This window comes from Stenella coeruleoalba, assembly GCF_951394435.1.
Source record: "Stenella coeruleoalba genome assembly, chromosome: 13".
Taxonomy (NCBI): Eukaryota; Metazoa; Chordata; class Mammalia; order Artiodactyla; family Delphinidae; genus Stenella; species Stenella coeruleoalba.
In genome coordinates, this window is record NC_137159.1 from 84947231 (window position 1) to 84964267 (window position 17037).

The window sequence follows — 17037 nt, forward strand, 5'->3', positions numbered from 1 at the left end:
CTAGCTCATGTATTTTTCTTCCTTATGTCTCCCCTTGTGATTGTGCAGATTTCTTTCTTCATTCCATTACCTTTGCTTTAATCTGCCTATTCCTATAGTCTTTCTTTTTCCTTAGATGAATTTCCTCTCAAAGGCTCTCCTGAGATCACCTTGCATTCTAAATATCACCTAAATATATCAAATGAGTTTTACCCTGATATTGCAAAGAATCGTGAACGAAAGTTAGCAGGCATTTCTCTGCTTGCTATGAGCTTTTTTGAAACACAAATTCATTTATTAGGGGCAGGGGCTATTGCACCAGACATAATATGTATCCCTGGAATGTCGATCCAGGTGCCAGAGAATTGCAGGCCAGTAGGAAAATGGTGTAATCTGTGATTCCATCTGGCCCATGAATTTCCAGTGGCCTTGCTTATAGATTGTCAGAACTGTTCATTAAGTTTGTTGTGAAACCAAAGGCTTAATATCTGTAATTTAGAGGGTTCAATAGGCAGTTAAATTGAGTGAAACTATTTTTGAATGACTACTCCAGTTTCAGAGAAATAGCCGACATTGCAGCTCAGAAGAGCTACATTTGAGGCAGCACCAGGAATTTAAAATTATTTATAGGCCCTTTAGAAAAAGGCTTTGCTATGCTAACTTGAGAAACTTTTTTTCTCCTTTTATTTTTTTTTTTAAACAAAAGCTAGAATGCTGACAAAAGGAAACATTTCTAACGCAGACTGGTTATTAGCCTCAGCCACCTAACTTTAAATGTTTCAAAGGTGGGTTGTGTTTTCTGTTTTTGTCTTTCCCTGTTCAATCTGTGGTTATCTTAAAATGTACACGCCATGCTGAAATGTGTTTGCATGTAATGTGCAATAATACAGTGCACTTGTATTATGTTCTGGCATGCGGCTATGATGTGCTGAATGGGTGGTAAAAATGGAATTCCTAATATGGAGGTCCTACTGTGTCACTTACAAGCAATCCCTTGGACATTTTATCAGTAATGGACATAGTTATCCACACCTGAAACAAAAGAGAAGATTCCTAAACTCAAAATGTGGCACAAACAGCAGATGAGAATATGACATTTGTCCAGGTGCTTAACACGAAAAGAAGATGCAGATGTCAGGGTGATACCCAAGAACACATGGGTGTAGACACGTGCCATCCTGAGGGGGAGGCATGGAGAGCAGCGGGTCCTCACGGGTGCTGGGGTCACTGGCTGCCCGGCACTCAGAGGGCTTCCCAAGAGGCTCAAACACATTTCTACAATGTGCACAGGAGCACCAGGACCTCAGTTTTAAAGGCTAGATAGATTTTTATGTACTAATACCAGGAGGATTCTGATTATAGGAAACATTGCTAGTTCCCTCCCCAAAATCCATCTCTCCTTCTCCCTCACAGACCCAACACGAGTTTTCTTCAGAGTGGCTGTGTGCCAGGATAAAGGTATAAAAAATTACATTTTACCTTCCTTTCAACTTGGGCGACACACTTATGGCAAAGGAGATGTACGTATAAGTGAGCTGGGAATTTCTGGGAAAGTTTTACTTTCCTGGAATAGATGCCACCACCTTTTTCTTGTCACTTTCATCATCTTCCTTCCTGGAACGAGGGCATGAGCTGGAGATAGAGCATTCCTTTTGCCATCAAGAGGCAATCAGGAAGATAAAAGCCACAAATAATGATGATAGTGCAGAAGCAAGAAGGAGCCTGGGACATTAATGGCATTGTAGACTTTCTATTGTGACAGAAAGATGTGAAGCCAGCACCGCTAATTGTGGTGCAAAGAGTCTCAGTTAGGTTTCAGATTCAAATGCCTTCTTAGGAATTATAAGAGTATGCAGTTTCTGTGGAGCATCTCCAGCACAAAATTCAAGTAAACAAGCAAATGAATAAACTGAAGGCAAAATACAAAAAAAACACTGTAACCAAAATGTTCAAAATGTTAAGTGTAAGTAATCATTTCTGATAAGTAAAGAGATATAAATTAGTGTTTAAGCTATAATTACAAAGGAACACCATTCTGTGATTATCATTTATTCTGGTGTATTAAATTTTGACCAGATATTGCTGTTTGGTAACTAATACAGAAAATAATGAAATGAATTTAAACTTTGTCCTGCAGTGAATGCCTTTTTGCAATTGTATAAGAAAATGAACCTTGAGATATTTTCATATTTTCTAAGCACTCATACAATTTTACTTTTGCATTCTTTTTCACAGATGCCTGCATTTATAGAAATCATTTTCAGTAATTATCTGATCACTCAAGTTCATTATGTCCTAACCTATCACCTCCTCATTGAGTTTCTTCAATTCCCACCCATCACTCAAATGACTGATCTAAAAGAACACAAGTAGAGTTAAAAGAAATGCTTTTCTTGAGCAAGGCACTGTCACAACATTTCTGTAAAAAATTTATAAGATAGTTTGGGAACCAGGACACGTACAAATGAAAAAGTAAACTAGTAATACACCATGGTACCTGCTAAAAGTATGCTGATAATAACATGGGATTTGAAAGGAGTCAAAGATTTCTGTGCTTGAGTTGGACTTTTCAATAAAGGGCTATTTAAACAAGGCCTGTAGGGGTGAGGGGAGTGACTGAATAGAAGAGACTGTTCTCTAGGGAGAAGGAAACAGTGTCAGCAAAGAGAGTGTAACAGGGAACAACCAATTTTGACTCCATGTTGGACCTGTTTCTTCGACTTAAATGTTGCTTTTCATTGCTTTTTTATTATAATCATACATAATTGCCTGCCTTAGGGAACCCTGCCCCTCTGCCTGAACGTTAAACTAAAGTGCCTTTGCTCAGGTCACAGGGAGACAATCTGACCCTGCCCACCTGTGAATGGCTGCAGAAAAGAAGAAATTAACACATCACCTCCCTGATGCTGGCCAAGCCAGGCAAAACCAATAGCCTTTTTACTTTACTTCCTCACCTCCTCCCGCTCTCTGTTCTATAAAAGAAACTGGCATCCAGACCCCAATAAGATAGTTTTTTGGGGACCCTAGTCTGCCATCTTCTCAGTCTGCTGGCTTTCCAAATAAAGTCGATATTCCTTGCCTCAACACCTCGTCTCCTGATTTATTGGCATCTCCTGATTTATTGGCCTGTCGTTCGGCTAGCAGAGCGTGGTTGGACTCAGTAACAAGAGGGCACAGGTTGGACACAGGTGGATCTCCACAAATCATTGTTTGACTGCAGCACAGAGGGCACGGACTGGAGAAGTGGAAGGAGTAGAAGAGCTTTGATGGACTCAGACTATAATGGTCCTTGGATAGTATACTTAGGAGAATGGACTCTGTCCTATAAATGGTGAGGAGCCTATGTTTGTATAGGATTGCCTCTGATTTTACAAGGACATAACTTGCTTTTCATCCTTAAGGAAAGTAAAGGTTTATACCTAAAATGCACACAGTCTTAATGAGATTACTATATTACAGACACCTGGGTGTCAGGGAAGACATTTTGGGGGGCCTGGTTACCCCCAGTAATAATGAGAGTGATATCATTCCACTGTCACTGCAGTAGTCTCAGAGGGACTGAGTAGAGAGTCAGGACTTCCACCATCACCTGAAGGAACAAGGCCCACTCCCCACCCCATGGCAGTGGAGGCCACTTTGGGAAGAGCAGCAATGTGCCCTCCTCTTTCCACCCAGGGTTGTATCACAGAGACCTACTGGAGAATGAACTCTCATTCTCACCCAGTGCTAACAAGGAAGCCCCCCTCACTGGATGTCAACTGAGGCTAAGTATAGCCTGGACTTCCACATCCACCCAACAGTGGTAGGGCACAGCCCTTTTCACCAAACAAGATTCTGTAAAAGGAGGCCTGCTAAAACCTAACACGTAACTAAGATCCAGAGTTTTAAACTGTAATGCCCAAAATGTCCAGGCTTCAATAGAAAATCATTTTTCATCCTATGAAATAGGAAGATCTCAAATTGAATGAGAAAAGACAATCATAAGACACTAAAACCAAGATGATGCAGATGTTAGAAAGATCTGACAAGTATTTTAAAGCAATTATCATGAAAATGCTTCACCAAGTAATTATGAATACAGTTAAAATGAACACAAATGTGGACAATCTCAGCAAATAAATAGATGCTATAAAGAAGAACTAAATGGAAATTATAGAACTAAAAAAAATTTCAGTAGCCAAAATAAAAAACTCAATAGATGGGTTATAAGAACACACTAGGGAGGACAGAAGAATCAATAAACTTAAAGATAGACAACACAAATTGCCCAATTCTAACAAGAGAGAAAAAAGTAAACTAAAAAAAAAAAAAAGGAACACATATCAGGAATATGTAGGACTATAACAGAAAATTACATATTCATGGAACTAAAAGAGTATTCAAATAAATAGTGACTGAAAAATTCCCAAATATAGAAATAAACATAAATCTACAGTTGCAAGAAGTTGGACAAACCACAAATAAGATAAACCTATAGAAATCCACACCAAAACACACAATAATTAGGCTTTTGGAAACTGAAAACAAAGGAAAAAAATCTTTGAAATTGATAGGGGAGAGATGACACATGACCTACATGGAAAAAACAATTCCAGTGAGAATGGATTTCTCAGCGTGAACTGTGGAGGCCAGGAGGAAATGGTACAGAATATTTCAAGTGCTGAGAGAAAGAACTGCCAACTCAGAATTCTATATTCAATGAAAATATCCTTCAGAAATGAAGGAAAAGAGAAAACATTCTCAGATAAAGGAAACTCAGAGAACTTATCACCAGCAGATCTGCTCTAAAAGAATGGCTGCAAGAAATTCCCTAACAAATAGAAAACATGTGATAAAAGAAGTTATCTTGGAGCATCAGGAAGAAATAACATGGAAAGACCAAATATATTGGTAAATGTAATAGAATTCCTTCTCCTCTGAAATTTTCTAAATTATGTATGTAAAGGAAATATTTATGACAATTATTATAAAGGGGAGATGGTAAATGGAGTTTAAGGGATGTAAGAGTTCTACACTTTCCTCAGACTGGTAAAATGTTAGCACTAGTAGACTGTGACAAGTTATAATATGGTTATACTTAGAGCAACCATTAAGAACTATACAAACTTTTATAAACTGAAGCACACTACAAAATGAAATTCTAAAATATGTTCAAAATGAAATTCTAAAATATGTTCAAGTAACTCACAGGAAGGCAGAATAAAGAATATGGAGATGTAAAAAATAGAGGGAAGAAACAGCAAAACAAACAAATCAAAAATCATTTAATTTAAATGTAAATGGCCCAAAAATACCATTTAAAAGATAGAGAATGGAAAAATAGTTTAAAAAAATTGAACTAACAAAACACAACAAAATCATGACCTAACAACATGCTGTCTGTAGGAAACTCACTTTAAATACAATGATGTAGCTATGTTAAATGCAAAAGGATGAAAAATGATATACCAGGCAAGTATTAATCAAAAGAAATCAGGAGTGGTTTCATTAATATAAGATGAAATAGACATTAAAGCAAATTATCAGATATATAGAGAGACATTTTGTAATGATAAAAAAGTGTTATGAAATGCATGTTTGTGTTTCCTCCAAAATTCATATGTTGAAATCCTAATTCCCAATGTCATGGTATTTGGAGAAGATGACTTTGAGTGGTAATTAAGTCATGAGGGTGGATCCCTCAAGATGGGATTAGTGATTTTATCAGAATAGAAAAGTGAACTCACTTCTCTCTTCTCTCCACCACATGAAGGGGCAGATAGATGTTATCTGCAAACCAAAAAGAGCGCTCTCATCAGGAGAATAGTTGAGTACCTTGATTTTGGACTTCCCAGCATCTGGAACTGTGAGAAATAAATTTCCATTGTTTAAGCCAACAACTCTGTGCAAAATAACTCTATTTGCAAAATAATGTGAATGTAACTGAAAATCAACAATTCAAAAATTATAGTGGGACATTTCAACACTCCTCACTAAATAATTGATAGAAAAACTAAACAGAAAATCAACAAGGATATAGACAATTCAAAAACATGATCAACCACCAGAATCAAATTAAGATGTTATGAACATTCTACCCAACTATAGAAGAATAAACATTCTTTTCAAGTGCCCACAGAGCATATAAAAAGATAGAAAATACAATAGGCCATCCATAAAATAAATCTGAATAAATTTAAAAGAATTGAAGTCACATATGGGTTCTCTGACTATAATCAAACTGAAGTAGAGATCAATAACAGTAATACAACAGGAGAATCTCCATATGCTCAGGAATTAAACAACACTCTAATAAATAATTTATATGGCAAAGGGGAAGCTTCAAGGGAGATAAAATAATGCAATAAGCTGAATGAAAATGAAAATATAGCATATGGAAATTTGTGGGATACAGCTAAAGCAAGCCTGAGAGGAAAAATTATAGCACTAAAAACTTCTATTAGAAAAGAGAATGTCTTAAATCAATAATCTAAGATCCCACTTCTAAAAACTAAAAAAAGAAGGGCAAATAAACTCAAAGCAAGAAGAAAGAAGGAAGGAATAAAAATAAAATTAGAATCAGTGAAAGTGAAAACAGAAACATAATACAGAAAACAGATACGCAAAACTGAAACACAGAGAAAATTTATGGGGAAACAAAACTGGTTCTTTAAAAAGATCAATAAAATTGATTTGTCTCCAGCTAGGCTGACAAAGAAAAGAGAGAAGACACAAATTACTACCATCAGGAATAAAACATAGGATATCACTATAGACCCTGTACACATCAAAAAGATAAAAAGGGAATATTACTGTCAACTTTACACAAATAAATTTGATAAATTAAATGAAATATACAAATTTTGAAAACTGTAAACTATCCCAACTTTTTCAATATGAGACCAATAATTTGAATGGTTCTGTGACTATTAATGAAAATTAATACATAAATTAAAATATTCCAAACAAGCAATTTCTAGGTCCAGATGGTTTCACTGCAGAATTCTAATGGAAGTTTAAAAAATTAACACAAATTCTACACAAAATAGACAAGGAGGGAATACTTCCCACTCATTCTACAAAGCCAGTATTAACCCAATGCCAAAACCAGGCTCAGACTGCACCAAAAAGAAAACTACAGAACAATATCCCTCATGAATACAGATGCAAAAATTCTTAACAAATATATTCTACAGTATGTGAAAAGAATTAGGTATATAGATGGATTGGTAAGCTTAACAGTAAAGTTATCAATTTTCCCCAAGTTGACATATAGGTTTAGTGCAATTCCTATTGTAATCCTAGTAAGATTACTTATAAGATAGACATGATTAATCTAAAGTTTGTATGGAAAAACAAAGGAATTAGAATAAACAATTTTGAAAAAAAGAAGAGAAAATTGGGAGGAAGTGCTCTTCCAATTTCAAGATTCATGATACAGTTACACTAATCAGGACTGTGTAGTATTTGTGGAGGGTAGACATAAAGATCTTTGGAACAGAATAGAGTACATAAAAATAGCCCCACACAAGTACAGCCAACTAATTTTTGACAAGGGTGCAAAAGTAATTCGATGAAGGAAAAATATTCTTTCAGTAAATGGTGATGGAGCAACTGGATATCTATGGGCAAAGAAAAAAAAACAAACAAACCCTTGATTTAAACCTTGTTATACAGAATGGGTCATCATTAAATGTTAAATGTAGAACTGTAAATCTTTTAGCAGAAAACACAGGAGAATGTCTTCAGGACCTGGGCTTGGTGAAGTATTCATGGATGTGACATCAAATGCATAACCCATAACAGAGAAAATAAATAAATTGACCACAGTAAGATTAAAAGTATTTGTTCTGTGAAAGACCCTATGAAAAGGATAAAAAGGAAAATTGCAGACTGGGAGAAAATATGTGCAAACCATATCTGACAACGGCATCATATTTAGACCATATTAAGAGCTCAAAACCTAACAGAAGAAAAAAATACAATTCAATTTGAAAATGGACAAAAGACATGAGGATGCCTGTCAGTGATAGCAAGCAATAACGTTAAAAGATATTCAACATCTTTTGCACAGCACTAGCCATTAGGGAAATGAAAACTAATACCCAGAAGAGATATCCCTACACACCTATTAGAACACATAAAATAAAAATTAGTGACAATACCGAATGCTGGTAAGGATATAGAGAAATGGAATCTCTCATATCGCTGGTAAGCATATAAAATGATGCAGCCACTCTGAAGACAGTTTGCCTTTTTATTTTATTTTTTAAGGAAACTAAACATGTACTTACCGTTTGAACAAGTAGTATTTTGGATATTTATTGAGACGTAAAAACATGTCAGCATAAAAACCTGAATGTGATTGTTCATAGCAGCTTTATTTGTAATAGCCAAAACTGGGAAACAATCCAAAGCTCTTGAATAATAGCTAGATGGTTAACAAAGTGCTTTATCCATACAGTGGAATATTATCCAGCAAGAAAAAGGAAGCGACTATTTACACACATTAAGTTGAATGGATCTCAAGTGCAGTATGCTCAGTGATAAAAGTCAATCTCTGTGTGAGAAAAGGTCACATACTGTGTGATTGCACTTATATTCTCAAAATGATAAACTTATAGAGATGGATTAGTCCTTGCCAGGCTGTGTATGTGGTAGAAGGGGCTTAAGGGATAGGACTATAAAAAGGTATCATGAGGGAAATCTCTGTGGTGATGGAATAGTTCTGAATCTTGACTGGGCTGGTGATCATACAAATCTACACATGTGAATAAAATGGCATAGACCTATACAGACACATTGTACCAATATCAAATCTTACGTTGGATACTGTACTAAAATTATGCAATATTTGCAAATTATATGCAAATATATGCAAATAACCATTGGGAGAAATCATTAGGTGAAGTGTACACAGGATCTCTCTGTACTAAGTTTTGCAGCTTCCTGTGAATCTATAAATATTAAAAAAAAAAAGAAAGCTTGTGAAGGGTGTAGGACAGCTGGCTCATGAACAATAGAATGGATGCATTGATATGTTCTAATTCAGGACACAGAACCCTATCCTCTTACAGGCAGTCTGACATAGATGCACAGATTGGTGAGCTCATTGTGACTTGACCTGAATGGAGCATGGACCTTCACGCTTGAGTGCTTTAGAACCATGGCCAGATGCACAGCTCTGACTGCTGAGTCTTTCTGATGACCTGAGAGGTGCCTGTGGGTTGGGAGCTGCTGTCAACATATGACTCCATGCTGCCTGGTCTGATGCCACCTGGGCTGCCATGGCATCCATCATCTGTATGTTTTAGATGGGATTTGACTCAGATTTCTCATTTCTCTTCAATTTAGTTCAATACATAGACATTGAACATTGACTACTCTCCATCAAGCACTGTATAAGGCACCAAATAGCCCGCAGCCACTTGCAGAAGCAGTACACTTATTAATGGGGGACCCTGACTCTGGTTCCACCACCTCAGATTTGATGTCCTCCGATGTTGTTGGCATTTGGCCAAGCATCAATCTATTCCTTACCAAACCAAACAAAAACAAAAAAGTTAACTGAATTTGCTTAAAGATCTGAAACAAGCCACAGCTCATAAAATGTTTCTGTTCATCTTTGACTTTAGCACAAGTGACATTTCTCATGAAATACAGAATGAAAAACCACAAAAAATGCACGTAACTTTTGACCTAATTATAGTTCAGAAAATCCTAAAGAAACTCTTCAAAATAAGGGATCAAACTATATGCAAGATGTTAATCATCAGTAGTAGAATATAAAACATAAACTACATATCCACAAAAAGAATTGTTACAAGAATTATGGCACATTCCCAGTTATGGAAACTATGTAACAATATACTAAAACATTGAATGAAAAAATGAGGAAAATTTTATATACAATATAATTGTATATATGTATATATGTATTTTTTTTTTTGAGTGGGAAAAAGACTGGAAGAAATATATGAAATTTTAATGGGTTTTGTGTAACAGTAGTGGAATAATGAGCCTCCCAACAGTCTTTTCCCTTTTCTACTCTCTTTTATTTTCTATTATTATTCATGAAACCAACACACAATATAGTAATGCAATTTTTAAACATAGCAGATAAAATTAAGTCTCTTGATTACCATCCCTAAATTTATTCCCACTTCTTGACAGATGCACAAACACACATAGACACACATCCTAGAGGCAACTTCTTTCAACAGTTTGGTATGCTTGTTCTTGAAGTCCCCTTTGAGTGCATTTATAACACATATTATATGTTTACATAAATGACACCATGTTATGTAGATTGTTTTGTTACTCGATTTCTGTACTTGACACTGACACTCTATGTCAATATATATCTTTATGTTGAGATCTGCCTCATTATTTTAGTTGTCAGATCATATCCTCTTCTAGATCTTTTAACCATCTTTCCACTGTTGGACATTCAGCTACTTCAGTTGTTTTGCTGAGACAGTATTCTACAGTGGACACTCAAGTCTAAGTCTAAATCTCTGTGGTTCACAACTGTCATGTAATGTGGTTACATTAATTTTATAATGAAAAACACACTTTAAAACAAAATTATTTGATTATATTAACAAAAAAGAAATCAATCATGCATTCCATAAAGAGGGGAAAATGTACTTTGGATGGGAAATTCTAATTATTTTATACTAGATGTGAATCCAACTGACTCTCAAGTGTTTTCAATATCATTTAAATATATTTTAATTTGAATTTTAGGACAATGTCTTCTGCAAAGACAATGCATTCTTCTCAGGAACTTTCAGTAGTAAAATTAACCCAGAGATATGGTTTTGCCAAGAAATTTAAAAATATATATATTATTTTCCTCTTTAGATTCTAGTAATGGTGATTTTTCTTAGTTGTCTATAGTTTTGGATATGTTACTCTATTGTATTTGTAGAGACAGAGAAATCTATCTAATTGTTGGTCATCAAAAAGACTATATTTCAACCTTCTAAGCTCCAGGCATATTAAGATTTCTAGAGCTGAAGTAATTTTATAATTAATCTTGCCTTTTCATCTACTGACCCAACTGTAGGAGACATTTCCCAACAAAGATTAATAATCATTTGGAGAAATTTTAAATTATTCTTTTATCTAATGGACACAAAAATGACTTTAGTGATAAATGTGTTTAATATAAAAGAAAAGAAATTGGAAAATATGTATGTTCTATCATAAATTATCTATAAATTAATGCACACTCAGTGCCTTCCTGGTTAAGACATCTATGAGACTATTACATGAGTCTATAACATGAATAAACAGACATTTATTGAAATAAGATAGTTCAGAACTAGCTAACTAATAAAATATGAAAATCTGAGCCTAAACTTACAGAGAATGATATTATTTGGCTTACAATATAAGCTAAGTAAAAAGATGAAAGTAAAGGCAAGTTATGAATTGCACAAAATCCGTAATAGATCCTTTTCCATCCCAAGTTCTAGTGCATTGCTTACGCTCTCATCAAATCATGCCTGGATGATGACAATGACCCTTGGAGAGATCTCATTACCCCTGCTCTTAGGCATTCAAAACCGACACATAATGGTAAATTTGTTCACGTGACCTACATAGGATGCAATTCTCAACATCTGCTCAAATCACAGCAGACGTGTGCCAGGGCTTTCAGCGGAAACTGCAGAACCCTTAAGAGGACCACCAGCTCCTTGAGAATCCACGTTGTCCCAGCTCCTGGCCACACTTCTTCCTCTTGCCTGCTACCATGCAAGTTATACACCCCAAACCTGGATCTGCTTGTAGATTTCCACCTTCTATGTTCCCTCTCCCTTTGATTTCATTTAAGCCCTCTCCAGCTCAGACGCCCTTCTCTTGCTGCCTCAGCCTGGTGAGTATTCTCTCCAGCCTTTAAGACTCTGTCACTGCCTCCAGGAAGCCTTCCCTGACCTTGACCTCCAGGCTGGGTTAAGTGCTCACCACAGTGATTACTTGTGCATAGCCTACAGCACTGTGTCTACAACACTGCTTTATAGTACATATCTGTCTGACACCTGTGATTATAATTCCGTGTATTTAAACCCTATAATAAGTGTCTGGCATCCAGTTATAATTCAAAAAGATGCTTTTAATTAACTCATAATGAATGAAAGAGCTGGCTACACATAGATGCTAGAGCTTTTTTCACCGTTTTTGGTGTTTTCCAAAGGTTACGAGTCTTTTCAGACCTGGCTCAGATTGTCCGTGCTCTCTGGTACCTCCAAGGCTATTTTAGTCCATAAACATGGAACTTCTCTTTTCTGTATTTGCTTTCTTCTTTGAGTCCGAGCCAATTTAGCAGCTATCCACCGGAGCCAGTTCATGCTTTAGGAACTGCGCACACTGTTTCTTAAACTATTGGTAGCTTGAAATGAGCCATCATAGGAGTATTTACACCATGGAAATTGGCAAAACCTACAAATGAGGGGTTTTTGGTTTTGGGGAAGCAGATGTTACACTTGCCAGCTCAGCACTCTGTGTGTGTGTGCATGTGTGTGTGTGTATATACACACGTGTATAATTTTACTTTTACTTTATATGTATTTTCCCACACTAACAATACTGTAAGTCCTAAATGATAGGAAATGTATATTTTCTGTTTATATAAAATAAACTATGTGCTTACTTATTTCTAGAATATGTTTTACCTACATCTAAAATATGTTGTCTGGCTAAAATATTGGCTTCAAAAATCTAGATGTAAAATAAAAACAAGAATATGTGATAGCAAGAGAAAATACATGTCACAGACATTCAAATTCACATAACTATTGTGATTAAATATTAAGGATTAAATATTAAGGATTAGATATTAGCTCTGTGCCTCAAAACAGCCAAAAGAGAAAATGGCATTTTCCATCTCACTTTATTATCTGCTACCAAATAGTGACTAAAAGGGTAATGCAGACTGACATTGAGCAAAAGCATACTAAAAAGTTATTTTTAATTAATGCTGGACAGGCAGAGTATTTTCACTCAGTCTTCACAACAACAGAGGTAATTCCGACTGCCATCTTGCAATCAGGAAGGCCCTGAAGCTTAGAGAGGTTACATGCCTTTTGTCAGGTTCACACAGGTTAGTCCGTGTGTAAGTCACTATGAGTGGTTTCCATGACTCTGATCCATTGTTCCCAGTCATTATGTTGTAATCACTACCTTGGCTACTATGACAATGTCATCATGAACATTTTATAAACCAGACAAAAATGCCTTCTGTATAGTGATTATTTACAAAAAACACCCTAAAAAAGTATCATGAGTTTCATAGGCAACTCAGGGAAGACAGTCCTGCCAGGACTCTCTAATGAGGTCCGTGTGCACAGCAATCCTGGGGTTTAACCTCATAGGAGGACAAGATGGCAGAGCTCTGAAGCCATCATTCATGGGTCCCTCCTCACCCGAACTTCAAATGCTAATTGCTCAGCTGGACTTTTGGCACCAAGATGAGAGTCAGTCCGTTCAAGGTTAAAGTTTGGGTGGCATAAGTTTCAGTTAAAAAATGAAACACAAACAAACATTTTATGTACAGGCCAAATGTACTCATGGTAAGAGTGTTTCAGTGTAACGCATAATTTGAACGTAATAAGGTTTCATTTGGATTGGACTTGATTGCTTTTGAGTCTCTCACTGCTTTCCTGCATACAACAAGTAGTAGAATGGCCCAAGCTTATGAGCACCGAATTTTGTGCTGGCTCTTCAGAGCTCTTGCTCAAATGATTAACAGATACCTACATGTAGTGGATTGAACACAAACGCTAAGTTCCCCCTATTGATCCTGTCCCATACAAGGTGCTGAGTGAACAAGATTCAGTCCCTGTTCCTCAGGACTCAAGTCTCATCAGACAGAGAACCGCAAAAGAAAATAAGCTGCAGAGTGGAAAGGACTATGGCAGGTCCATATTCAGGATGCTCTGGCAGCCCAGGGTGTTAATGTGGTGGGGTGGGGACAGGGCAGGTGTCCTATGGAGATAATGGAAGACTTTGGTGAGCTCTCACTGAAGATGGATCCAGAAACTAACTTAGGCTTGTTTGTCGTTTTCCTGAACATAAATATTTTTCTGATGATTGATAATAATGTGAACTGGATGAAACAGGTTGTACAACAATAAACCTAATTCTTATAATATAATAAAAGGTACAAAATGATGTGTGCATTAAAAAGGTGCACGTAAATATTTATGGTCTTCCTGTGTAGTCTACATGATCCCAGAGGGAACTGAGGAAGCTTCCTGGAGGAGTTGGCATTTGAGGAAGGTCTAAAGAATATCATATCAGTGCATGCAAGAAACTCGAGAGCCAGGGTAATGTTGTGTCATAAAATAATGTTTAAAGATGAATAACTGGAATGATAAGCATGGACTTAAGATAAAGGCATAGATGCAAAGACCAGGAATGAATATGATGAGCACAGTGCTCTCAAGTGTTCCACACTAAGGATGTCAAGAATATCTGTTTCCGAGTTACACAACTTGGAGTCCTTATGTTACGTACAATTTGTGATTCATGTTCTCTGCTACTAACTCCAAATCTCCTGTCCCAAATTCCAAATGATAGACATTCTTGCCTCTCTTCTTTTAAAGCATCACATATACCACCTTATTACTATGTCTAAAGTGATCGTGTAACTGGTTTGTGTAACTGGTTGTTACTTCTGAATATCCTGGGCTCAAAGATGATGCTTGAACGTTTCCAGAGCCAAACACAGTGCCTGGCACCTAAAGGGCACTTGGTAAGTTTTTGTGGTTTGGATGCTATAGAAGGGTTCTTATTAGGTTTATTAAATTTCATAAAATTACTTGCAGATGTCCATCACCACACCCTTATTGAACCACTAGGGATTCAGGATGTGGCCCAGAACCACACATGAAGGTTCCTTGACTAAACTAAGCGACTGCATGAGAGAAGCAGTCTTTCATCCTTAGCAGGGATTGGACCAACAAGCCAGTTGCCGTGTGGTATGACTCAAACTACAAAGGACGTTTGGGAGTGTGCAGGTGCTCCCTTGTCTTCACAATGGGTGTGGATATGTCAAGGTAGGCATCCACCACGGCAGAGCCAGGTGTTCTGACCCTAGAGGTTGTAGGAGAAGGGTTATCACTATGTGCGAGGAGCATCGAGCATAAATCACCTACTGATTCCGAGCCAGGAGGTTCCTCCTTCCTGAGTCCTCCCCCCAAATCACTTACACCTGGATGTCACTAAGCCCAGCTCCACTCTTCATGCACTTTTCCTGCCCTTCTCCTTCCTGGAACTCGCAGGGCGTGCTGGCATCGGGCCTGCCTTTAGGCACCCTAAATAAGCTGGGATGGGTCCATTTGACAATCACCCAGGCCAAACTGGCACCTGCGATCTGAGTCACTGCCTTTTCACTGTTTATTAAGTGGTGACGGTGACAGCTGAATAGTGAAGAGGAAGGGCCCCTTCTCTGTGTGTTCCGGCAACGTAATGCTCCAGTGAAAAGGCGAGAGCATCATTAACATGGGTGGTGGAGCTGAGGGAGGAGGGGCCGCCATCATCACAGGCCAGAGGACGAGCACAGGAAATGATGCACAGTGGGGTGGCCTCTATAGGGGCTACTTCATCCGGGGCATTAAGAGGACAGGGCCAAAGGCAGATGTGGCTTTCTTCAGTTCTGCGTGGAGTCAGACATGTCTGGCTCCTAGGGACCAATTTCTGGATGTCAGGAAAATATCGATACCTGTGCATGCACACACACACACACACACACTTTTGAACAGCACATATGTGTGTGCTGCAACCAATGCCAAGTTCTCAATGTAAAAACACTTGTAAAAGAAGAGGGCTACAGCAGGTGCCCGGGGATTTAGACGCTGAAGACCTGACATCAAGCCTGGAGTCCTCAACTTTGCACTATGAAATTTTATCTTGGATAAATCTCTTGGATCCTCTGTGTGCAAGTTTTTTTGCACACAAAATAATAACCCCTGCCTTTGAGGATGGTTGTAAAGATCAATGAGCTAATTCAGGCTTTCTCAGCCCCAGCACACTTGACATTTTGAGCTAAATAATTCTTTGTCTTTGCATTGTGGGGTGTCTAGCAGAACAGTCGGCAGGGAGGTGAAAGGTAACAGTGAGGAGGGAATGATATTTACACATCATCTAAGTGGGCATACTGTACATTAATAAACCAGTGGCCAGTTTCAAAGTTATGGGACAGGAAATTAGATTAATCCAGCATGAGACATTTTGGCTGTATACTACTGTGAAAACGCCATATTAAATTAAACAAATTCTGTTCCTTTCTTCCTAGTAAAGGGGAGGGAAAAAAAGAAAATGAGTAACACATTAAACTGCCAGGATATTAATTATACAGAGCTACATATTAAATGTTATGCTTCTAAGGAGCTAATTTTCTTCACAATGTTATTATTATTTGTTACTTGTATAGCACCGTTGATGTAAACATACTGTTTTATAAATTCCCCCATAAAGTTTATTGCTCTTCTGTGAGTGTGCCGTATAATTATGCATTTACCTTCTAATAAGCAACGTGAGAAGCACAACTCACTCACAGCAAAACCCCATTGCATTCTCATCTATCAGACTTTCTAAAAATCTCTGGGCAGCCACTACAGTCGGTTGTGCTGTGCTAGAAACAGAATCAATATCATCTGAGTAAATAAGAATCTTAAGAAAAATCTATTTTTGTTAATTTTTTTTCTGTTTTAAGGAAACAGGCCACTCTTTCTCAGAAAGAGTTTCACACCGTGGGGTATTTTTTGGAGGAGGGTATTTTTGGTTTTTTGTTTGCTCCTCTGCGGGGCTGATCTATCCCTGTCAAGTCTGCAAGGCAAGTTGTGTGTGGGTGGGAAGACAAACCACACTGAACGTTCTCGGCGCCAGAGTTAGGTCACCTTAAATACCACATGGCAAGTTTCTTCACAAGGGAAAAAATGCAACAAAAAGGAAACACACACACACAAATAATTGAAATGAAATGTGAACTACGGTTTTCTAAAAGCTTAGATTCTTCAGCTCAAATCACTCATGTCAGCAATAGCCCTTCCTTCCCCCTGTCAGCCCTGG